The following is a 25,741-nucleotide window of genomic DNA, read 5'->3' as shown; positions in this document are numbered from 1 at the left end:
CCTCCTCCGCCAGTGAGATCAGCAGTGGGTTATCCCAGCAGCTGCTGCTCCTGAGGCACCCTGGTGTGCACCCAGGACCTGCTGGCATCTCTGCAGGGAGGGGAACCCACTCCTGGGGCTTTCCCAGGCAGGTGTTCCAGGTGCTGGGACAGGGACAGGTGCAGCAAAGCCTGGCACAGAAAAGCCTGAACTTGGCTGCAGATCATACCCTGCAAGAGAGTCATCGCACTTCTATGGTCATGATGCTGCTGGTGATTGATCCAGCAGTTACATACTATATTACGCTTCTCCAGAGGTCAAAGGCTAAAATGGCATTTTGGTCTGTAGTGTCTCACTGTGGTTATTGCTCAACATCTTTTTATCAACAGTTTCAAAACAGAAAATTAATCAAATATGATTAGCTGGAACACTTGTTTTTTATCCATCAGATTTTTCATGTTGCTCATCCACGCATCTTGGCTGTGAAAATCCCTACGAGTGGCACCAACAGCACCAAGCTGGCATGAAAACGGATGGGACAGGAAAGATGGGGTCACTGCATGAGCTCTGCCCTCCCTAGGGACAGACACGCTCCCCAAGGTGCCTGAGGTTGGTGGTCCTGGGCCATCAGAGGGACCCTGCCACCACAGTCTCCATCGCTGAGGGCAGCCACTGCTGCGGGGGGTCCCTGGGCTCCCTGAGGCAGGGAAGCACCAGGAAGATGCAGGAGGGCAGGCTTACACCCAAAATTTTGACAAGGAAAGGTCTTCAGCTGGCAGACTTCACCTTGGTCTCCTCTGAAAGCACAGAGAGAACCTGCCTGGGAAAAAGTCCAAAAATCAATGCAGCTCAGGTGCTACCCATCTCTGCCCAAACCTGACAGGCAAGATCAAACCAGAAGCAAAAAATGACCCAAATTTGCAAGAGTTTAAGGGAAAGTGATTATAAACAACACTAAAACCCCAGATACTTTGACTACTAGATCCTGCATGAACTGCTGAGGCAGCTGGATTCTGCATAAAGATTATTTTGTGATAATGTCATGAGGTCAGGGAGCTTAGCACAATTCACAGTTCTGTCTGAGCACTGATAATTTCAAGAGCAAAGCTCACAATATCCTCATTTGGCCTGCTGCGAAGGCTGAGCACTGAAGAGGAGATGTCAGGGATAAAACAGGCAGTAGCAAAGACAAGCATGGTGTAAAGGGCTGCTACAAACCTGGGACCCTGTGGTTTTCCTCCCCTCCCACTTTCGGGCAGAGGTCCAGGCTGTAGAAGGGATATGTGTCAAGTCAGCCCGTTTCTGAAAGTTTCAATATTACAACCAGACTTAACATATTTATTTTTAACATTCTAGATTTTTAGGTTTTGCATCTTACTTTGTTATACTCAAAATAGGATGTGGGATGCAAAACTAAGACAGCATCATGTTTTACATTCTCACTGAGGAAAATACGAATATCTGGTAGGTGCTGGAAACAGAGGAAGACCCTTTGCTTGACGGTGCACTTTGCGCACAGATCTCAGTGGTTGCCCTGGGACCACAGGGGGAAGAAGCTCCCACAGAAAGCCCTCAGAGGTGCTTCGCAAAGCACCACTTTGTTGCAATCACACCCACAGCCATGAACAGCAAACATAGCCATGCCACGGGAGGTATAAATTATAGTTATGGATTAATTACACCTTGGTGTTAAATCCCCACAATAAATGGTTGCTGAAGCTCCTCTGCGAGGCAGAGCATTGCCCTTCACTCACCACAACATGGAGAGGAAACCAGCCCAAATTGTGTTTCCAAGCCAGATATTATTTATTACCTACCAAATCTGAAATCTAAATACAGGCTTATTTTTATTGCACTTTGCAGCTCACCACTTGTCTTCTTCCTAGCATTTCAGTACTCCTAAGTTTGAAGAGCCAATGTCAAAAGCCTTTTGAACTGGTTTATATCTATGACAGGTGTTTGTGTATGTGTACAGAAATATATATAATGGTTTACAGTAGTATCTGCCACTACACTCTAGTTCAGGATCTGTGGAAAATTTTGTTACAAACCTGCATTTTTAAAGGTTTATGGCTTAATTTCTATGTTTTTCCTGGGTGAGACCTGACCATGTCATCAGCCTGGAAATGGTATTATAGAGGCCCTCCCCATCCTCAAAACAAACAATACAGACTGTGTGCACAGGAGTATACAGAACGTAATGCAAACATTTCTTATTATGCAAATTCAAACAGGTGTGTATTGCTGCACGGTGACACCATGGATTGTAACAGCCGCAAGGAGCTAGAGCGACCCACCATGCCAATACTCACTGTTCTTACTGCTCATTGACAAATAGACCTTGGCAATGGGAATTGCACATCAGTCAGCAGCGAGCATGCAGTATTAGTCATAGAAAGTCTGTGCATCACTGTAGCAGAGGCAAGAGTACCTTTACTATTTAAGAAATTAAACAAAAAGGAGTTCAGATTTAAAAGAAGGAAAATAAAAGAAGGAAAAGCGGGGTTGGGATCTAGCAGAAGGGGGAGATGTTACTTCCTGTGCCACTGAAAGAGAAACAGTCAGTTTTACAGAAAGAAATAAATATATTTTTAAAAGTGACCATTTTCTCCTGTGTCTTGGGCCCTGATTCTGGCACTATAAATGCAACCTCTTATCACCATATTGCTCATAAAATCATTTTTAAAGTCACTTTCATGCTCGATCTCACCGTCCTATCATTAATAACACTGGTCCTGTGCAAATATAGCAAAATATTAAATGCTGGAGATTATTTAAGCATATTACATTCAAGGCTGAGCATATTGCTTTCAAGCTGAACTGCTACTTACCTATAGGCGTGCATTTTTCTGAAAGAGGAAAAGCCTATACATTTTATTTACAGAACATTAAAAGGAACTATAACATTGAGAAAGAGAAAATGAACCATAAAATGCTGTTTGCTTTGCTTGCCCTTTTTTTCCTTACTAAGGTAGCTAACACTTCTTGATGTTTATTGTATGCATCATATTGTATTGTATTTGTCATAAAGGGGCTTTCTACGCACACCCCTGCTCTGCAGCTCCTTCCCCTTCATGGCTCTGTTGTGCAATGGATGTGGAAGCCAGCTGCTCCAAGACTCTCCAGACACACATGATATTGCACAATAAGGCTGTATTTATTTAAACAAGACCTCCCACATGCCTGCACCAAATAATTTGTGCCATGCTCATGTTTTTGCCTTTGTGTTCTTTGTATGAGCTGCGGTTTCAGATTCCTGACAAAGAGATTCTGGAAAGTCCCTTTATTTTTACATGGAGGGCCCAGCGCAGCTCATGTAAGACCCACTAAAAGCAAAATTGTACTGGAGGAGAAAGCCCTCTGCAGACATAACGACAACTTGTAAAAGTGAAGAATGAAGTGACAGAGTAGTAGCAAAAATTTTATCACACCCAGCCAATATGGACCCAGGGAAATTTATAGAATAAGGTTAATACAAACAGGATGGAAAATAAATAGTGAAAGGAAAGACAGGCACAAAGCAGCATTTATTTATTTGTTTGTTTGTTTGTTTGTTTGTTTGTTTGTTTGTTTGTTTGTTTGTTTGTTTATGTTGACTGCCTCATTCACTGCTGACCTACTAAAGAGATATCCAAATAAACACCAAAACCACACAGTTCTCATCCAGTGAAAACCATCCAGGGATATGGCAAGTGCCAGATGCAAAGGCACAGCTGATGTAAGTGCATTGTCTGTCTGTATTTTAAAGGCAACTGGCAAAACAAACCCCATCTAAATGCTCACATTTTCCAACTCCTGAAAAGATTGCCTTTGCAAATGCTATCCTTATCAGATATGATTCTTACCATTAATGGGTTTTGCTTGGCAGTTTCAGATGACTAATGAGCTTGCTAACAGTGTTCTCACACCACCTTTTTGCTTAGAATATATTTAAATGATCTGGTTGTAAAAACCATGGTCGTTAGCATGAGTTCATGGTTATTGCTACTTTTTCTAAATGCATTGTCAAGGTTCCTGAGACTGTGTGCTTTCAAGGTTACCACAAATTAAAAGCTGTTTTGGCTCACTTTTCAGAAGTCTAACTACCATCATGTTATATGCAGTAAATCAGCTCTAGAATTAAATCTGCTCTGTATTTACACAGCAGACACTGTGGACAAATATTTCTCCCCAACAGCAGCACAGCCTAGTGCACATCCTCCTGGAAAGGTCTGCCTTGGCCAGCAGCTGCCTTTCAAACCCCAGGTGGGTGCACTGTAGCCGGACTGGCTAAAGAACAAGAATGAAAGTAAGAGATTTCCTATCAGACTCTTCCAGATACTCATTTTTGTTAATTAATAAGGAAAAGCTTCCAAGAACCAAAGGAGGAAGTACCTCCCACTCATGCCAAAATGAAAATGAAGATGACTCTCAAATGCTAGCATCTCGGGTCAAAAAAAATACCCTTCAGGCAAAGTACTGTACAAGCTTGCTATGGAGAAGACATTAACACAAATTCATTCTACACGCACTGGCTCTTGCCCTTTTTCATTCTACCATGTCTCATCATCTCACACACTTACCATGCTTAGCCAGAGAGGTTTTTAAGTTGCATTCATGCCAAGACTGCATGAGTTAAAGAAGGAGTAACTGAAGGAAAATAGTGAATTAAAAGGGGTGAGGTTACTGTAAGTTTGTAAGTTACCTCTTCCTCTGACTCCTCAGTTGGTAACTTAACCATTGTGGATGTCAGCAGAGTTCAGGCAAGCTCTCCCTGGGAATCCAGTGATAGTCCATGCATTACCTCCAAATGTAGCTCCCTGTGCATCAGCAGAAGTGGGTAACTCTGGGTAGGCAGCAGGAAGCTTCATTTTGGATGATGAGGGATTCTGTTGCCTTCACAGAGGTATTTAGTGATGGTTTGGTCACCTGAGGATCTTTCTCCAGGTCTCCAGGCACTGCTGAGTGTGGGGTTACCTGCCAGCCCTCCACAATGTCTCAAACACCCCAGGATGGGAGAAATGTTCCCAGATGCCTATGTTTCAGTAGGTGGCTCACACACCAAGTAGCACCAACAGTGACACCTCTTAGTCTTGCTAAGATTCATATCAGATTTTTGCCCTTTTCCTGTCATTACAGAAAACCAGAGTACTGCCCTTAGCATTGCTTTAGGAAACCAGTTTTCAGAAAGAGAAGCTAGGGAACCGTTTATACAGCATATTTTAAAATGAACCAGTGTCTTCTGACATGAAAGAATCTCTTCTGCTCATTTTAAGTCTCATAACATGATCAATAGTCAAACAATTTTTCAGCTCCAGCTCTCATGTATGTGTTAACTTGCAATTATGCTCACAGTGTTTAGGGGCATAGTACACCATTGACAAGAACTGAAACATCTTTCTAACTCTACTGAAATATTTGTCCACTTTCTGCCTGTTTCCTCTTCTTAAACTTGCTAAAATATATGTTTCATCTTTAAATTGATGCAAATGTTTTTAAACAAAAATCTCTATAAGACAGTGAAAAGTTTTTGTTTATCAAGTTGACACAAAAAGCAACTAACCACATGCCAAAATTCCTTTTCTTGTAAGGTAGTCTCCAAACCTCAGGACCTTCCAGCACCTAAGTAATAAATCTGCAACATTAAAGAACAGTATTTTCCTCAAACTCTCCTTTCTTTTCTAATTCTGCTTTTATTTATTTATGTGCTCTGCTGAGCAGCCTTGAGCATCTTGAAAATCCCAATCAGAATCCACTGTGTTGCCCTATATTTGAACTTTGATTTCATAGTCACTTTAATTCTCCTTGCATTGACTTCCAAGGCCGGATAGGCCACAGCTGTCCTGGCTGCAGTGGTCAGCATCACCAAGAGAGAAATCACTGGCCTGCAGGCAGAAAAAATGCACTCAGACTCTCTCTTGGCTGCAGTACCACGTCATCATCTTGCTGAACACCTTTGGACTGTGTTAATGTGCTGGGCAAATTAGTCAGCTGATTCATTGGTGTCACCAATGGTCTTTCCATTAGTTTCAATGGGCTTTGTGTCAGACCCTGACACAGGAGTAGCTGGCAAATGGCCAATCATAAAAACACATTCTGGTAACGTGTTAAATATTCTCAACCATATGCAAATATTCTCAACTGTTTATGATAAATAGCAGTCATCCCTTGCAACACTATGCTTGCACAAAGGCTCACAATACGCAAATACAGCCACAAGATTTTCATATCATTCTGTGAAATGTTCCGTATGGAGAGTGCTGCAGCAATCATTTCGGAAGCTCACTCAGATGTACCAGTGATGGAAAAGGGTTTGCACTGAGAAGGAACCTTGGGATGCATTAGTAACAAATCCAAAAATATCCTCACAGTAAAATGAACCAGTGGACAGCAGCTGAACAGCCAGATAACAGCTTGGCTGCTGTCTCTCACACAATGTCTGTGGCTTTAGATGAGAAAATTAGAGCTGTTGATGGATGAAGTACCTAAAATGACAATACTCTCTATCGAGATGGGGTTAAGTCTGTGTGAGAGACTTTCTGCGCGGTGGCATACCAACTGCTGGGCTCGAGCTGCAGAGTGGAGAGCAGCCACAGCTGCGGCATCTCACCGGGAGCAGTCAGGGACCCGAAACTGCATTATCACTGCAAGGCAGATACTGCAAATGGTGCTACTGGAAGCAGGGCAGGCAGGGACAGTGCATAAAGATAGCATAGTATAATGATACTGTCTGGAAAAAGCCCCTGCCTATCAGTACTAAAATGAGTCCTTTGGGCTGCCTCAGCGTAACCTGGGGAGGGAGATTTCTGCAGACCAGAGGCAGCATCACTGGCTAAGTGAGAAACCCTGTGTGTCCTCTCTGCTGATACCAGGAGATGTCAATCTGGTGCCCAAACCCCTAAACCAGAGATTTATTTCTCCTTTCTTGTTCTCCTCTTTGTGCATGTGTGTAATTGACTTTAATTAAGCTAGCATAGCTTCTAAACCATGAAACCTAAATGTCTTGGGATCAAATGACAGCATCAGGAGAGAAACTGCTGCAGCATAACATATAAATATTACTTCACAAATGATAAGGTCTTATATTGTTTTTCTTTTCCCTAGATCATGTTCTTAAACTTTTTGCCTGCTCACTCTTTTGCTTCTCCTTTGGTAAGACATCACCAGCAACAGATAAATAGTACCCAAGAGAGAGCTGAAGTCAAAGTTTTAGAGGAAGCCAGGCTGCAGACAATATAAATATTGTATTAGTCCATTTCAGTAAAAGGTCTTCCCAGCTGCTGAAACTGAGTCACATCACCAGGAATCCAGAAAGCACAGTGCCGTGCTGAATCGGTGCTGGGATTTTGCAAGGAAACAAACCATATTTAACACATTTAACCAACAAAAACCAGAGACTCTGGGATTTGCCTGGCTCTCCCAGTCTTGTACAGATCATTGTTACAGCAGTACCTCTTCTGAACAGTTCCTCTTCCTTGTCTTTGTTAGGCACACAACCTTTACCAGAGGCACAGTTTCATTTAAATCATCCAGGAGCTGTTCCTGGAGGAGCAAGACAGACCAATGTGCTGTTATCGAATGTATTTTCTGATGCAATAACTGGTACTTTGAGCCTTCTGTCTCAGAGTAAAGCCTCATCCTGTCCCCAGCCTGCTGTTCTTCCTTCGTCCTCTGCAGGAACCCTCTCCCTTGCCCCACACACCACCTCCACACAGGTCAACCACGCCAGACTGTGCCACCGCCATGCACTTATGCAGTGTGGGGGTAACCTGGATGTCAAAAGGCTACACAGGGAAGCACATGGAAAAGAAATCCATTTAGTGTTACCAGGCAGGGGCAGGGACAGTTTCTGTCTCCCCGGCTGCCCACCACTGGGGCAGGGTGGCCGAAGCAGCGCAGTGCTCCCCTCTCCTGCCCTGGCACTCACCAGTGCCCCCACTCCATGACCCATCGGGTCTCGAGGCACCACACATTGCTGACCCTGAGGCATGGGAGCAATGCAGACCTTGATCCTGGTGCATCCCAGGTGGATCATTTTGAAGCCAAGACAAAGACATAAAAGAGGCAACGGCTTCCTACAGGACACGTGCTTTGACTAAACTTTCCATACTCTGGCAAAAAGCGAAAAACAAACCAATGCTTTGGTAGACGAGGCTTTTCCCCAGAGTTACTGGCTGCCTATAATTGCACCAAACCCAAACCCAGCAATCCACCTTACTGTGTAGCCGCTGCAGCAAGCAGACACTAAATTTGTCACATTTTCTTTCATTAACTACAGAATCGCTACTGCAATTTCTGGCTTCATAGTGGTCAGGACCAGTACTCCCTTTTTAATCCCACACTTGTGATCCTCCTTCTCCCCCACAATGAGCTCCCCCTGGTATCAGAAACCTGACTGGCAAATGAATATCAACGGTTCGTGCAAGAGGACCCTTAACCATCAGTTAGTGATTTCATTTCTTCCATATTTTATCGATTCCTTACTGTAGCTCAGATCCCTCATTTCTAGCTCTGACCAGACTCCCACTGACTATGGGCTCGTGATCAGTAATTACCTGAAGTTCACAAATGTTTCAGACAGCAAAAACCATGGAGTTCAATTCACATCTCTTTTGTGTTACTAAAATACTAAACAATTCCACTAATTTCGGCAGATACCTTAGTTTACTTCCAGCGTGGCAGTGATCAGAAGTCAGTTGGTAATTAATTTAGTCTAATCGCATGCTCACTATGTGTGTGTGAACGTCTTTAAAGATCCAAATATTTATCTGTTTCTGCTGAAACACTGAAAATATTTAGTACAAGGTAGACACTAAGAACATTTCAAACTGAACAGTTAAAATTTGTTATAACTATGACAAATTCAAATAGAGGAGTTATAATTATTTGCTCAGTTCAGCTATGGGAGTCATTATACACATGTACAGGAGAATCAGATGCCAAAGAAAATTATTATTTTGCTTTATTTTGGCCTTACTCTGTGCAAAAAAGTCCTCAGAAGCTCTGGGTAGAGGACATTAACAGGGATCAGCACTTAGTTTCACAATGAGGGCTAATTTGCTGTGTAGCTAGTGCAGTACAAACCCAGCGAGAAACTCAGGTTTCTTGTAGGTGGCTTTTTCTCCCCAGAAGACTACACCTACGCACACAGCTCTAATCCTGAGGAATGCAAACAACTGAAGTATTGGTGTGATAGCTTCATTTTGAGTCAATGTAAATAACTAAATAATTAATTGTTTAAAATATTAATGTTGATGCCTGGTGGTTTTTCATGTCTAGTTGTTTCTGCTTGTTAGATCAGCAGGTATGTTTAAATTTAAAGGAAACGCTATGTTTGGCATCAGCTTGTTGCTGGCTAGAAATAGACTGTACCTGGAGGTAATTGCTTCAAGAAGTAGCACTAATTTTGTTTTCACATCCTGCTTACAGAATAAAGACTTATTCTAATGTGTATGTTTTACAAAGGCATAAAGTCTAATGCTGTGATCCTCATTGTATTTTGACATGGGCCATTAGGATAAACAGCAGAACTTACATGCTGCAAATGCAATAAACAACTCCAAATGCATCTTACTCTTATATGTCTTTTAAAATTCTGTTTAATTTTTAGAATACAAACAATAAGAAGGACAGAATAGAGGCAAAATGGAAAGGAATATTCATACCGTGTGACGTCTTTAGTATTCCAGGGTGAGAAAGCAGCAAACAGATAGTTTACCATGTGCCCTTTCATTTGAAAGGCCACCTGCCAACTCATTCCCATTTTCCCTTCACTGGGTTATCAGATGCATATAAATGAAAGTATTCCTGGGATACGCAGAAACACTCATCTGTAGTAAGAGCGCACTGCCTTTTGTGAATGAGTCTGGCTGCAGTGGCTGTTCTTTGATACATGCTAAACAGAGCATCTTTCAGAGCAAAACTTTTACCAGAAATTGTCTGTGTACTCTAAATTAAACAGTCCATGAATTAAAAAAATTTCTCTATTCTGACAGTAACCACAGTCCAAATATCTCAGCGGCCTTTGATATAGTCCTAAGTTTAACTTCTGAATCGTCCTTTGGCAGTAAGCGTTGCTCTTGTTACTTTGCAGGCATGCAGATCAAGTCACAGTAAGGAGAAAGGATTTGCTTTACTCAAGTAAAAGCAAAATAGACTGCTGCAGTTTTGGCATGGGAGCCTTAACCTCCAGTGCCAGCCTGGGGCTTTTCCAAAGAGGGCAGCTTGCCACACAGATTTTTGTTGGCAAATTTGTGGAAAAGGCTTTCACTTCCTGTCACACTACAAATAGCCAGAAATCAGATTATTATTGGCAATTCAGTTCAAAATAGGCAGTGATTGTGTTCACAGCACAGGAATATAGTAGGGCTCAGAGAAATGCTATAGAAGCCGCTGAGTCCCCCTTACATGCACTCACGCGCACACACACATGCGCATGAACATGCACATGCACACACATGCGTGTAAGCACATGATACACATCCATTGATTCAGAAAGGCAAAGAACAAACCACCCGCCTGTCTTTGTCATCCTGCCTGTTTTCTGTCTCTGGTTCAGTAAAGGAGACGCAATAGGTGCATTCTGGGCTTTGACAATGTTAAGTTACTGTACTTGTTTCTCTTGGGAAAATACCGTTGTTACACCCCTAGGGTATATCTTCTTAGTCTACTTGCTTTATCCTGCAAGATAATCCTGAAAAACTTCAGGAGATATTTGAGGAGAAGAAATGAGAGGTAAATGGTCATTAATTGTATAATGACTACTTTATATTTTGTGTGAATGTTCTTCCTCTTTTGTTGTTTTCTCTTGCTCTCCAATCCCTTCACTTTCTCAGTAAATGAATGATTAATTGCATTAGGCAACTGCTGACCCTATCGTAAGTGGTATTGAAATGTTGGCTTTATTAAACATGGTTTTAATGTTACTAGACTCACTTAGCAGTGTCTAGTGATGGATGATATCGCACAGAACAAGAAATGGATCGTTTATAATTGTTGACTCAGCTGCTCTCCACACAAACTGCATGAAGCATCATCCCGGGAAGCAGCACCCCCAACTGGCTGGTACTGTTTTCATGTACTATCAGCTCACGTAGCCAGGACAGGGAGCTGCGGGGAATTGCGTGTTTACCAGCTATGCTGACCACCCCTGCACATGATGGCTGTGCGAGCAGCTGAACCCCTGGTGGAGCAGGAGTTGCTCCTCCACATGCACATGACATGGACCAGCTGTGGCTTCTCTGTGTGTAATGACCAAAAGGTGAGACACTCCTTTACCAAGTTAAGAATACCAACCAAAGGATCCATTTCTGGTGGCCTCAATTATTGCTTATTTCTTGGTGTTTGCTTCAGTCTGCTATCACTCGATTGCCAGATCCACAGAGCTGTCCCAAATTGCTGGAGCTCAGGGACAATGCCCATCACCCATGACTGGCGGATGCTCTTCTTTCCCATTGATCTCACTGGGATCTGAGAGCACCCAGGGACATACCATGAAGGTCCTCAATTTCACTCCAGATATCTGAGAGGGGCTCCTCAGAATAAACACCAAATACAGGGAAAAGACAACAACATCTCTGACCACCAGTCTCCTGAGAAGCCTGAACCGTGTTTAAATAAGCTGAAGAATTAAGCACAATATTGACATCAGCCTCAGCAATACTGACTATTCCCCAACAGCACATGTGACCATATGATCTGCAGGATGTCATCACAACCATGAATAAGATAACCAGCTCCGGCTCCTGGAAGAAAAATTAGGTCAAAGGCACTGGTCATACATAAAGCATCCCCAGACTGTGGCTTTATGCTGTTTTCTGTGGGATGGAGTAAATTTTTTTCATGGTAGCTAGTATGGGGCTGTGTTTTGGATTTGTGCTGGAAACAATGTTGATAACACAGGGATGTTTTAGTTACTGCTGAGCAGGGCTTACACAGAGTCAAGACCTTTTCTGCCCCTCACCCCACCCCACCAGCGAGCGGGCTGGAGGTGCACAAGGAGCTGGGAGGGGGCACAGCCGGGACAGCTGACCCCAACCGACCAGAGGGATATGCCATACTGTATGGTGTCATGCTCAGCAAATACAGCTGGGACAAGAAGGAGGGGAGGGACATTTGGAGAAACGGCGTTTGTCTTCCCAAGTAACTGATATGTATGATGGAGCCCTGCTTTCCTGGAGACGGCTGCACACCTGCCTGCCCATGGGCAGTAGTGATGAATTCCTTGCTTTGCTTTGCTTGCGTGCCCAGCTTTTGCTTTACCTATTGAACCGTCTTTATCTCAACCAATGAGTTTTCTCACTTTTACTCTTCCGATTCTCTCCCCCATCCCACTGGGGCGGAGTGAGCCAGTTGCTGGGTGGGGCTTAGTTGCCAGCTGGTGTTAAACCACAACAGGTTTGTGACAACTTAGATGTGCAGTATGGGAAGAAAAGATATCAAATCAGATATCAGTTTTAAAATTACATCATCAGAAAGACTGTCTTGGCTGCCTTTGAATTAAAATGTAACTGTAATGGGGCTGGGGGCTGCACTTTATCAAAAGCAGTCTGCTTGGGTTTCAGTGTGCTGCTCTTAGCTGAAAATTTCTGTATGTTCTCAATGGACACCAAAAGTAAGACAGGGTTGAGCTACTCTGGGGAAGAAAACCAACCAACCAAACAAACAAAACCCACAACTCTTCAAGGTAGATACACGTTTCTTGCAGGGTATTACAAAAATATCCATATATTAATAGTGTACTACTGCAGAGTATCAGGCAGACAATTAATTGACCACAAAAGCCATCCAAAATGGGCAAACACTGAGTAATCAAGTAACCATTAAAAAGAACACTAGATATTTTTCATGCAAAACTCACGAAACTTCCCTGAAGTTTATTTATTTTAGTTTATTTTCTATCCCTAGAAACATTCAAGGTCAGGCTGGACGTGGCTCTGAGCAACCTGATCTAGCTGAAGATGTCCCTACTCACTACAGGGGGGTTGGACTAGATGACCCCTAAAGGTCCCTTTCAACCCAAACCACTGTATGGTTCTATGATTTACATTACATTCCATATACAAGAAAACAAGAAAGGTTTGCACTTTAACTCTTGACGAAATCACTACCTATCACCTGTGAAAGTATGACAGATATAGAAATGCTAAATGGATACTTCTATCAGTACTATCAGAGTGATTACCAAATAAATTTGTAATTATGAGACACTTAAAGTATTATGAGAAATAAAAGATCAAACATAACTCATTATCAGGGAATATGAGTTGAAATGACAGACTATATCAACATGCCATGCTGAGAAGATAAAGATCATGTTACCACTGAATTTTTCATATCCTCCAAAGGTCAAAATCACTTCACCATAAAATTTTCAGTGTCATAAAGCTTGTAAGTTGTAAATGTGTTTTTGTTCTAGTCTAGTCATGCACACAAATTATTGGAACCCTTAAATTGCTAGAACATCAAATAAAAAAATCAGGATGTGATAGTTGTTATCATGACATTAGAGTGAATATTTCTGAAAATCTAATCCATTGGAGATGGTCATAATTACTGTAAAATTGCTTCTGAAACTAATTTGTTCATGCACACACAAATGAAAGAGAATTACATTTCCCTTTTCTCTTTTTTTTTTTTTTTTAACAAAGGAGAGAAAAGACACCAGCCTCCTTTAAATATCAGGGTTTTACTCAGGTTCTGATCCCTCTTTGAAATTTGCTAATCAAGGATCTTGTTAAGGAAGCAGACTTCATGCTTGAAATCTCATGGAGCTGTAGTCAAGAAGTTAATTTTAACCACAGGTTCCTAGCAGTTCTGCTTTTCTGTGCCGATTACAGTAATATAGCCTGCCGATGTGCCCTGCAATCACACCTAAACACATACGGTGCAGAGCAGAGGGGCATGCAGCGGTCTTGCAATGGCTCTTTTCTGCTCAGTGATCGGATGCTGTAGGAGAGGTCGTCGCTTGGAACGATGAGCTCTTACAATGATTGCCTGCACCATACCTGATCAGCCTCTTGTCGATGAACAGAGTTGACACATGCTGTTTTCTAAGAATAACCAGAGGCTTTGCATGTCCTGTTAGTGCCTGCACTGGCTTTGTTTATCTGATGCTTTCGCATGCAGCAGCAGACCCTCGGGATAAGGCTCAGAGGAGTACTTCAGGGTATCAGCAAAGAAAGATTGATTATCAGCTTTCCTTACGCTTCCCTTGCTTCATGTGGCTAGCCTGGACTTACATTTTTTTGCATTTGGTGTACCTTGCCTCTGCCAAGAATTGTCTGGAATGGCTTTTATTCACTTTCAAAGTCATGGTGCAAATTCAAGCCACTCAATCTCTCAGAAATCCAATACAATACATTGGGAATGATCCGCTGGTATCTCTTAATGCTAGCACTGTTTGGCTACAGCAGTGAGACTTTGCACGCGAGTGAACCTGCTGGCTTTCATGTCATGTACTTCACGCTCACCATCCAGCTCCCTGCTGCAGGCAGCTGCCAGCTGAGCGGGCAGCACGGGAGTAGGGGAGTGGGGGGCTTGGCTCTACAGGGTGGTGGGCAGCCATGGATTGGGGCTCAGATCTTCTGGACAGATTTCTGCAAGGCTGGTGTTTCTGCCACTTTGGAATAGAAGATGAAACAACAAAATCTTACCATCCTGAGAGATTTGTATATTGCCCTCTTTTTTCATATGGTCTTCCTCACAAGCTAACCCTCAGTTAGCAAGACCCTTTGTTTATCTCATGTTGTTTAAGATCTTCTGGTTTCATTTTGTGGGCCATAGCTTTATCCCAGTGATTTGCAACAGGAAGAAAAACACATTCATTGTCTAGGCCTGAGGTGTGATTTAAAGCAATTCTGAATCACGTAACAAGTCACCATATTAAGGAAAATGTTTTTTCTCTCAGAGGTATGGATTTGTGCATGCATATCTTAAACATTTATCCCATGTTTATTTGATAAACTCCTGACTTCACAAATTGCAGATAAGGGAGTCAGTTCTATTGTAATATTGTTCTTTAATCATGGAAAATTTTGCTTCTTTATTGATAATATTATCATTCCCTTGTCATTATTTCAATGTCTTCTTTCTCTGCTGCTGATAAATAAAACTTAATTGAATTTAATATTGTAAACTGTAGGAGCAAGGCTATTAGCTAGCTTGAGCTATTTGAACTGTGCTCATTGGTATAAATTAACTAACCAGACAACAAGGGAGTTTACAACTTAGTTACTGACTCAGTAGTCAGAGACTAAGATCTCCTCCCCGGTTTTTTACCAGCATCACTCCCAGAATATGAAGTCTTCAGCACTAGTATATTATTTATGAAATTAATGAAACCCTGTCATTGTAAGACAAGATAGAAATTTTTGGTACTCACTGTTAATGAGATATTTAGCTTCATGTTGTCAAGCACAAAGGTTACTGTGGACTAATGAATAGGTATGGAGTAAAAAGGATGAGTTTGGATTTTCTGTCATTGCTGGGACTTAAAATTTCTGTTTCAGCTGCACAGTACCTTCATGCGCGAGATCAGGTTTTCAAGAAGGGGAGAGGTAGGGGACCTACTTATAAGATTTGCCCACAGTGTTTGTAGCCTGTAATATTTTCATTGTCTCCACTAAAAAGGTAAAGCGGTTACTATGCATAGGAAGTCTGCTAGATTTTTATTTTTTTTTACTGGGAATATTTCTGAAACATTATCTTGAAAGGAATCAGCTCACGCTTGAAAACAAGGCTTTTGATTTCTTCCCTTACCCGTAGGTTGGAGAATGGTTAGCACGTGACAAGGTCCTTCATAGTAAAATCATACAGAAAGAACACAGATTCTTGAAAGTCATGCTCTGTCTCGATGAGAATAGCATTTGGGCAGGGTGTTTGGATATGAAATTTCAAGGGTGAAAAAGGCTGTTAAAATACTGAGCTAAAGTGTGTTTAGTCTTCCAGCATAAATTACACAGTTGCTTAATATTATTTACCAGTGTAAAAAATGTGCTTATAACATTCAGGCAAATATAGCAAACATCCAAATGCACATATTTGATAGATCTCTCAAAGAAAACAAGGTATGTACTGGTATCCATGACAACAAAGCCACTAAGATCCGTGGGCATGTGAGCAAGATACTGTTTAGCATTATGTAAATCTAAAAAAATCTGGTACTATTAAGGGCAGAGTTTTTCATGCATACATATGAAGTTTATTACCTATCCCCAATTACGTGTCTTGATGTTTGGTGGCCACAATGTCGGGGGAGGGGGGGTGTCTTTAGGAGGTTGGAGACCTCTGGCTCGCTGCGGGAGAGGCAGCCCCAGCACCTCAACTCTGCAGGCAATCAGAATAGTGGTCGGCAGCCCGCACCGAGCTGTGGGGCTGCCAGTGGGGCTCCACATGCCCTGTATGGCATGTACAGTGGCATGTGGGAGCAGGATGAAAGAGGAGCAGAGGCAGTGTGCTGCTGGCATCAAGCTGTCTGGTGAGCCAGGACTAGTGGGAGGCCATGCACAAAGCTGACCAGTGCTTGAAGTCAGGTCCAGTCCCAAATGACCTACCCGTCCTGCCTTTGTTGCCCTGCTACAGCTTTTCTCCCCATGGAGGCTGCATGCAGCTTCCATGGATGCTTCTTCCCTCTCCAGCCCCACACAGAGGCAGCATTTGCTCCCAAGCACAGCCACATTTTATGTGAAAGAAGCAGTGCACATACCCTGGGTGAACAGGTTGGGGGCGGGGGCACTTCTAGGCACAGATCTAGGTTCAAGAGGTGATATTCATGTCAGAAATTAAACCCTGTGATGTGCTAAGAAGGGAATGGTGCCAGGGGAAAATCAAAGGCACCTCTCTGTCCTGTTCCCCTGCCTCGCTTCAAGTGTCATCTTTTTGATCTGTGGACGCCTGCCATATAAAGAAGCACCAGTTCAGAGCTACCTTAAAGTGATGTTAAAGAAAAAATAAACTTGAAAAATTCAGGGTAGCCCACCACAAGACCCACAGCTCTCAAAGCACTGAGGAAAGGAATGAGGTTACCTGTTAAATTAGTGTCAGCCCATCCCGTGAGCAAGGGCTGTCTCTCCTTGGATGGTTCTCACCAAACTCAGCTCCTTTCTGGCCCATCAGTGCTTGCCAGCAAACAAAACCAGTTAGTGGCCTCTAGATTAATGCAGCCTCAGCAGTCCCTCAGCAATCCTTCAATTTTAGATCCCATAGGCCAAAATCTCACTTGGAGTGCTATCCGCAAGAATCAGAGAAAAAGAACAAAGACAACTGAAATATGGCCACACGTTGCTTTACTTGGGTTTCCATTGTGGTTCCACTGAGGTTTTTTTCCCTTCTAATGTGCTCTTATTCATGAGTGCTAAGGGACATCTTCAGGCATAACAGTGACGATAAAACTCTTTACACACCACTGGAAGTTATGGGTCTTCCCATGAAATCTCCCCTTACAAACAGTGGCTTTCAAAAAAAACATCATGGGTGTTTTCCTTTGCTTGTCAATATGTGGGAGGAGACCTGCTAGCCCGTCTGAGTGGCAGTCAGGGGACAGCCACTGGGCTCTGATGCAGGGAAACACTCTGATACAGCAAAAAGTATTTACAAGAAAGGTGGACTTGCCATGGAGATATACATGGTTTCTGGCAGGTGGAGCCCTGTTCAGGTGGAGCCAGGGGGGATAAAAAGATCTGATAGCCTGTTTTAAAGTGTGTGTCTGGGCCCTGCAAGAAAAAACTGGGTCTAAGTTTGTTTCCTCTTCCACAGGTACAAGTCTGGTAGATTTGGAAGAGTCACATTTGGCATAAATCCAACCTCATTATTCTGCCATACCCGATCTGCCAGGCCAACATCTGATACAACTGCTCGAGGAAAAGTAAATTCAGATTTCCCTCAACAATTTCAAGAAGCAGAATGCAAATGTGTGCAGATGTGAAGGACAGCAGTAACCTGCCTGTGGTGCCTGAAGCTGTGTGTCAGCGCATCTCACCCAGCATCCCGCTGTGTTTCTGAACACAGAGCAGTCATGGCAGTTTCTCAGACACCAAAGGGACTAAGCAGAGCTGTTAGCATGGCTTTGTGGCTCTCATGGCCACCTGCCCCACCATGGATGTTTTTTTCTATATATGCTTTAAAACATGAAGTCCCACACACTGCTGTTTTCAAAGTTTGGTCTTGAGGATAGATTGAAGGTCAGTCTTAGCCAACAGTTTGGACATACTCTACATCAGCATGAAAAAGACTCAACAGGCAGAATACATGCCATCTGTTATTCAAGGAAGAATCTTTAGATACTGCTGAATCTATTTTTAGGGTAAATAGTTAATTCTATTGCCTCAGTTTCATACCTCTTTATTTCTGACATAGCAAATTCTCAAGAGCAAAAGTGAGTAGAAAATGGGTAACTTTGGGACAGGAATTATGATGTCCTTGGAAAGGAGGGTCACTGGATAATGCACATGAGTCCAGTTTCTCTCTGAAAGGTTTTCTGGGTTTCGGTGGTGAAGGGGTTCCACAAATAGCATTTTTATTTCCTGAGAAAAAGGCTGTGTGAACCCAGAGTGCCCATTGAAAAATCTGTTGTTATGTTTATGAACTGTACAACTGGCCAGATTTTGTGACATGAGTAGCAATTTAGCAAAAGAACAAAAACAAAACAATTTATGCCTGGGTGAAAACCATGTATGCAAAATGTCAGCTCAGGGCAATTTTTACAGATAAAATATGGTAATTGTAACTCCTGAGAGCAAGTTCATAATGGAATCGTTGGCACGACCTTAACTACAGTAATAGGAACAAGATGCCGTTAGGTGTTGACGAGGATGAATTAAGAACGCAAGGCTCTGTGCAATATCGCCAGCTCTCCAGCATCTGAGAGATGAGGGCATTAATGTTAGCTTCCCACCAGTACCTAGCAGGGTGGAAGAGCCAGCTCTCGGAGCGTTGGGACCACACTCCCCATGGGCAGTGCAGGGCGGGGACCCCCACGTCCCCACCCTGGGAATGGGAGCAGCTCCCCACCACAGCCCCGTGGGGCTGGTGCTCCCAAAGTGAAGAGGGGAGGCAGAGACGTGGCTGTTTGCTCTGGCCACAGGCAGGGAGGTGGTAGCTCAGTTCTGCTCCTCCTCACCAATCTTTTCCTGTCTTCACACTGTGGGATTGATACAGGGCCATTTTGTGATGTGGCCATAAGTACCACGCCTTAGTGCCAAGCGGCAGCATCTTGGACCATGGACAGACTCATTAATATTTGTGTGCATACTTTACCTCACTTTTGTGTTGCTACAGGAAAAAATCACTTACAGAAATTATGGGCTGATGGGGATGCGTGGTTACATGCAAACTCCCCTCTGCCACAGGATCAGTGAAGACTTACCGAACACCCACAACTACCTTTTTGATTTAACTGATTGTCTCCAGGATTTTTCTCCTGGCTCCCACCTAGTAACATGATAAATCATGAGCTCCAGCATGGCCCTGGTCAAACCTATCAGACTGCAGGACGGGATGCTTCAGGTCATTCACAGCCATACCAGCTTGAGTCCCTGCTCTGACCCTGCTCCGTCCCCGGCATCACCCTCCTTCCTGGCACATCAGCTTGCAGCTCTTCCCCACGCTTACTCTGCTCAGCCCTTACGCAGTGGGAAGGGAAATCCACTGCTTTGCAGACTGCTTCACTGCCTGTACTAACACACCCTGTCCTTCTGTATCTAGTAGGGCTGAAATTTTCAGCACAGCATAAATTAATTTAGCCTGCAGTAGTAAAGTGCATTACAGAGATTATTATATTCCTGTACTAAAGTGTATGCACCTTAATAAAAGCCCAACTAAACTACATATGGAAAAGGTAACACTGCAGATATTTCTTTTTTTTCTGTATTCTTTAATAGCTTCCATTTGCTTTTGTTCTCTTTTTTTATCCTTTTCACTTTTATGTTTGCAAGTGATAAATTTTTCCATGTTTTACATTTTATATGTAGCTTATCTCCTTATTTTGTACTCATTTTGCATTGAAAATTGAATGAGTCTTTAGAATAATACAGCTGATATTGAATTTTTTAAATTGCTGTTGGGTATATACTCTATAAGGTGGTTATCTGATCTCTAACTTAATCATGTGAAAATATTGCTATGGGGAAAGCTGGCTTCGTAACAATGAGACCCCTATGCCTTCATAAAATTTATTTAACTATAAACCCATTATAAAGCATTAATATAGATTTCTCTTACTTTCTGATGCATTCAGGTCAGATTTATTGTATACAACTACTGAATTCACACCAAAAATGAATTTGTAGATGTACAGTTTCTATGTAGAATGCTATTTAAGCTTATCAAGATATACTACTGCACTCAGGATTTCCTAGCTACCAAAGTCAGTAAAAATAAACAAAATGGTGGTTTTGTTGTAGTTCAAAAGTTGAGATTCAGGGACGAGATAGAACATTATGTATTTGTTCTACTAGAAATAATGGTTGTCTAAAGCAGAAGGAAAGCCAGTAGATTAGAAACCTAAACGTTTCCAGTACCATGGGCAACCCTTCCCACAGTACTGGAATTTCGAACGACGCAGCTACAACTCACTCATGTCTACCATAGCTGTAAAAACAAGAACAGCACTTTTTCACAATAATCATCTATTGCCGGTATTGTTTTAATGCTTTGTATAAATATTTGTCTCATGTTCTTTAATGGCAGTTCTGCAATGTTAACTTAACACAGCACTGTGTGGTGCACGGTCTTACTTGGCACAACAAGCAGCAATCCCGTTGATGGAAATCCTCTGTTCAGTGTTGGTCCAGATAGATCAGCCATTGCACGGGGAAAGTGGAACCATACATCTACTAAATGGTCTTCTGCCAACAGCCCTCATTACTGCCACAACCCACCAAATTACTTCTCAGTACTGGATTTGAAATCCAAGTGCATCACAGTGATTGTAATGAGGAAAATCCAGAGCCACTCCTCTGGCAGTAATGCGTCCATCTGCACTAATGCCAGGATGACTGAGCACAAAACTCTGCTCTATGGGCTGGATTCTTGATCCCTGAAATTGTGTCACCTCAAAGCAGAGATGCCTCATCTGCCTGCAGTAAGAGCAGGTCAGAAGAGAGGGTCCTCTGAGGTGATCTAGAGCTGAGGCTCTGCTCGGCCCCAGTCGTGTCGGAGCTGGGCTACAGAAACGTCAACAGCAACTCAGGCATGAAGCATCATGCTTGTGCTGGCTTGGGCACCCATTACTCCTCAGCACAAGCTGCCGTTGAAGGGGGTTTCCTGCTGGACATTTTTCTGATTTTCACTGGACTGGATTTACCCACATAGCATTCAGCCTGCAGGACATTTTGATACAGAGGCCAAGTCATGACAAGGCATGTCACCCTTGCTTAACATCCGCAGGCATGGGTGTTTCCTGGGAAGCTTTGAAGTGACAGTCTTGTAAAGTTCCTTGTGTCACAACAGGGGTATTTTTACTACACTAATTCAGTCTGTTAAGGGGTTCTAAATGAAATTATTTATTCCAGAACTTTTACTCAATGCAATATCAATCACAGTGCAGAATTATCGCAATGTTAAATTGTGATCTCCACTCTAACTGACCCCCAGATCACACCATCTGCAGAGAATCCTGACAAAACCAGGAGGCTTTGGCCCCATCCAATGCCAGTGGAAGTGGAGGAGAGGCAACAGCTTCCATTGGTAACCTGCCAGATGGACAAATCCAAATACATACAGACACAGGGGAAATAAGAAAGTTTGAAAGTAAACTGTCCCTTTTGAGACATTTTTATGTTGATTTCTCTTCACATTGTTCAGTGTGAGATATTTTACCTTAAGGATGCTATATATGAAGCTAGAAAATTAAATTTAAATAATGTGAATCTATAAAGTGCATTTTCCTATTCTTAACTCACCCTAAACTGAATTTTGGAGGCATTTATGTCAGGCTGTAGAAGCAAGCGGGGAATTTTTATTTTCTGTGTAACCTAATCACTCCATTTTTCATTAGTTTATCTCTATAGGACCATCAGAATTCCCATGCTGTATAGGCAAAATCAACGCATCTCCTCCAGTGCCCGTTTCCTCCAGTGTCCAACGTCAGAGGTTTTACAGTGAAGGCAATAAACCCCCTCAGCTGATAGTTAACAAATACAAGACACACAACAATGCTACTGACATGCAATGTTAATTTATGCTGTGAAGTTTCTAGCTAATAATATTATATATTATTAAATATTTTCTATATTCTCCACAGTCAGGGTATGTGGAAATTCTTAGTATTTATTATGAATATTGAATGTTGATAATGACTCAGATGACAGTTTTCAGCAGTGAATTCAATAGATATTCATCCTTTATGTAAAGTAAGAGCAGTTTTAAGTTGGTTGCCACCTCTTTTATGAGACATAAACTTGTGCCTATCCCTCCCTGAAGCTTTGCATTTATTATTTTACCAAAAGAAAAGAAGAATACTTTTCTTCCTTTTGATTTCAGGGGTCATTCCAATTACCAATGCAAGTTGTTAAAACTCTGAAACCAAAGTCAACCACAGCATAAATCAATGGATGGATCTGGTCCATTAGCTTCTTTATGTATCAAGGGGAAGTAGACATCACATTTGATTTTTCAGGCAGTTACCTGCCTTTGATTTCAAAGGCGACTCTCTGGTACAAAACCAAGGTAATAGAGAAGAGAATTAGTCTACCTGAATACATCACTTTCCGTATACAGATGGGAGGGTACAGTTGTTTCAGCAGAGAGTAAAGTGTTAAAAAGATAAGATGCTGAGGAAAGTGAGGTGAATATTGCACAAATAAAAAACAAGTATAGCAGAAGACTTTGAATATTAACCTTCTTTTGAGTGTAATTTTTCTTCCATTATGGAAATGGTTAATATAAAAGCATTTCATATTTGTTTTTCCAGAAATTTTTGCTTGAGTACATTGCATATTCCCAATAGAGAAAAGCAATATCATGCAACTGATGAAAGCACTGCGCAGAGCCATGCTCATTCAAGTCTCTGCAGTTGTGGTATACACTAGGATTTTCTGCATTTCTTTTCCCTGTGCGAGGTGAGATCCACAGCTAAAGTTATCTCCCAAATTCCTAGTTGGAAGCATACTGATTTGAGCAAGTTATACTCATCACAGGACGTATAGCCAACCCTACTTTGGAATGTATTAGATCTTAAGTCTTACATATTCAACTGTATCCAGTGAAGATGATTTCCGTCACCACCATAAAGTGAGGATTTGGCCCTTCATATTAATTCTAATTTGGTTGTTACCAGCTGAGTCCAAAGGATTACCAAGTCCTTCTGAGATGGGTACAGCAATGTGAAATCCCAGACGTCACAATGAAGAATCTCACCATCACAGCTGTAGGAAAGCCTGCCCAATGCCTTGCATACTTAAACTTTAAAGGAATGCATATTTTGGCTGATTTTCCAATTTTCCTCATCTGCAGGGTTTATTGTGATTCCAAGCAGTGAACAGAAGTCACCATCAAATCAAATTATAGGACATGCAGCACAGGGTTTTTATGGCAGTTTTACAAGAGAGAGTTTTAATGTCACTTATCAGAAGAAACACAGTTCCTCAAAATCCAAACTTTTCTTCAAGGTTGCTGAGAAACAGTGCTGAGCAAACTTTGCAAGGAACTTTGCAGCAACAGATGGGAGGTAAACCACTTTTTCCCACTGTCACTCCAATGACCTTCTCAGGATGTTGGGAACTCAGAGGGTTTAATGCAGATTTCCTTATTCGGTAACCATTAAGAAATATCAGATAAGACTGTGGGTGTCTGTAGACTGACACACAGGCACCAGGAAACACTGCAGCCAGGACATGTTTCGTGGCAACATTGGCAAATTCAGACTGCACAGATGCCTGATGGAGAGATGTGGCGTGTGTCAAACACACTGACCATGAGCAAGCAACACGACCTTGCAGCAAAAGAGGCCAGCAGCACCTGGGCTGCATCAGGAGGAGTGCTGCTAGCAGGTCGAGACAGGAGATCCTTCCCCTCCACCCAGCACTGGTGGGGCCATCCATGGAGTGCTGGGTCCAGTTCTGGACTCCCCAGTACAAGAGACATTGACATACTGGAGGTAGTCCAGCAAAGGGCCAACAAGATGATGGAGGGACTGGAGCATGAGGAGAGGCGGAGAGAGATGCGACTGCTCAGCCTGGAGCAGAGCAACCTCAGGGGGATCTCACCCATGTGTATAAATACCTAAAGGAAGATATGCCCTATAAATAAAAAGAATTTACGTTTACAAGATTAAATATGGGCCATTAATTTATTATATTTTCAGGGTCTTTCTCAGCAATATGCTTTCACTAATCCTTCATGGGCACTACCAGTACCCTTACTCCAGGCGATCTTTCCAACAAGATATTTTTGGTCTTCTATATCTTGTTATATTAGTTGGAGTCTAACTACTCAGTTTAAGAAAAGTAGCTAAATTTGTAAATCAGTTTTCCTTGACAGCCCAGACCTACAAGTTGCTGGCCATTGTCTGTACCTAGAGGCTAGGGATAAAATTAATAGAAAAGTTCTGACAATGATTTACGGCTAAAAAAAGAAAAAAAGAAATTGCAACTGAAAAAAATTAAAAGTAATGGAAGTTTTGCCATTTTATTTAGCAGGATGAGTTTGCCCTTGGTACTTCTTAGCTCATTCAGCTAGGACTGAGCAGATTCTTGCTGAAAACCTTTACCGCTTCTGCCACACTAAAGACGGTTGCTGAGGAGCCTGCCCCATCCAACCGCATGTTTACCTTCCCCTCATGTGGGTTGTGATGGCGCTGGTACCCATATGGTGGGCATCACTGCCCCACTCATAACTGTCAGCCCCAATTGCCAAAGAGGGTCCCCTCCTCGGGGAAATGCTGTGCTCCGTGCAGGGAATGCAATGGTTCTGCTCTGCACAGCAAAAAGTGACTTTTCAGGCATGGGTGCCTTGGATGGGGCTTTGGAAATCATGCTTATTCTCTTCCATAACAGCAGTCCGAATATCAGACGCACCAAGCATCAATATCTCCCACTGACAGCTAAAATGCTGCCTGTCTGTACAGTTTCTTAAAAATCAACGAGTCTGGGTTGGTTTTTTTTCTTAATCAAACTGCTTGTTAACTGGGGGTGGGAAAGAAAAGAACGAACTTTCCCAGCTTTCAATCATCTTTAAAGTTAATGAAGATACTGACCTAGGTCCTCTGGCCCTTGCTAAGCACACCTTGGCACAGATATGGAATTCACCAAGGGCTACTAATCCATGGACAAGTCTTAGATAGAACAGACTGAGTTTAAGTGTCACCTACGTTAAGATAAGAGACTGCTCCATCTCCTGCCCCACTCTCTGCCCCCAGCTGCCCTGAGAGCAGAGCTGGACGTGAGACCACAAGCTCTTCATGCACTTCGTTCCCTTCAGCTCTTAAATGCTCTTCATGAAGCCTGGATATTTTCAGTCACTTTTTGTTCAACATGTAGATTTTGCCAGGCTGTATGTAAATAAAATAATTTTTAACACACTGGGTTTGGTTGTGGGTAGAGACTGGAACTCTGTTTACCTATGCAACCCTGTGGTGTGACTGGCATTAATGGCAGTTACCTGTCTGCGATAGGGACAGACACTTTCAAAGCCTATGATCAGATATTTCCCAAGTAAATCACACAAGACCAGAATTATGTACTGTATGTCAATGAATCAAGTGACATGCAAATTGAAACATAAGATTTTTCTCTGCAATGTACAATAAAAATTCAATGGTTAGTAGTTGATACAAAGCATATAAATA

This window comes from Phalacrocorax aristotelis, chromosome 6, assembly GCF_949628215.1.
Source record: "Phalacrocorax aristotelis chromosome 6, bGulAri2.1, whole genome shotgun sequence".
Lineage (NCBI taxonomy): Eukaryota > Metazoa > Chordata > Aves > Suliformes > Phalacrocoracidae > Phalacrocorax > Phalacrocorax aristotelis.
Note: the sequence above shows the minus strand (reverse complement) of the source record.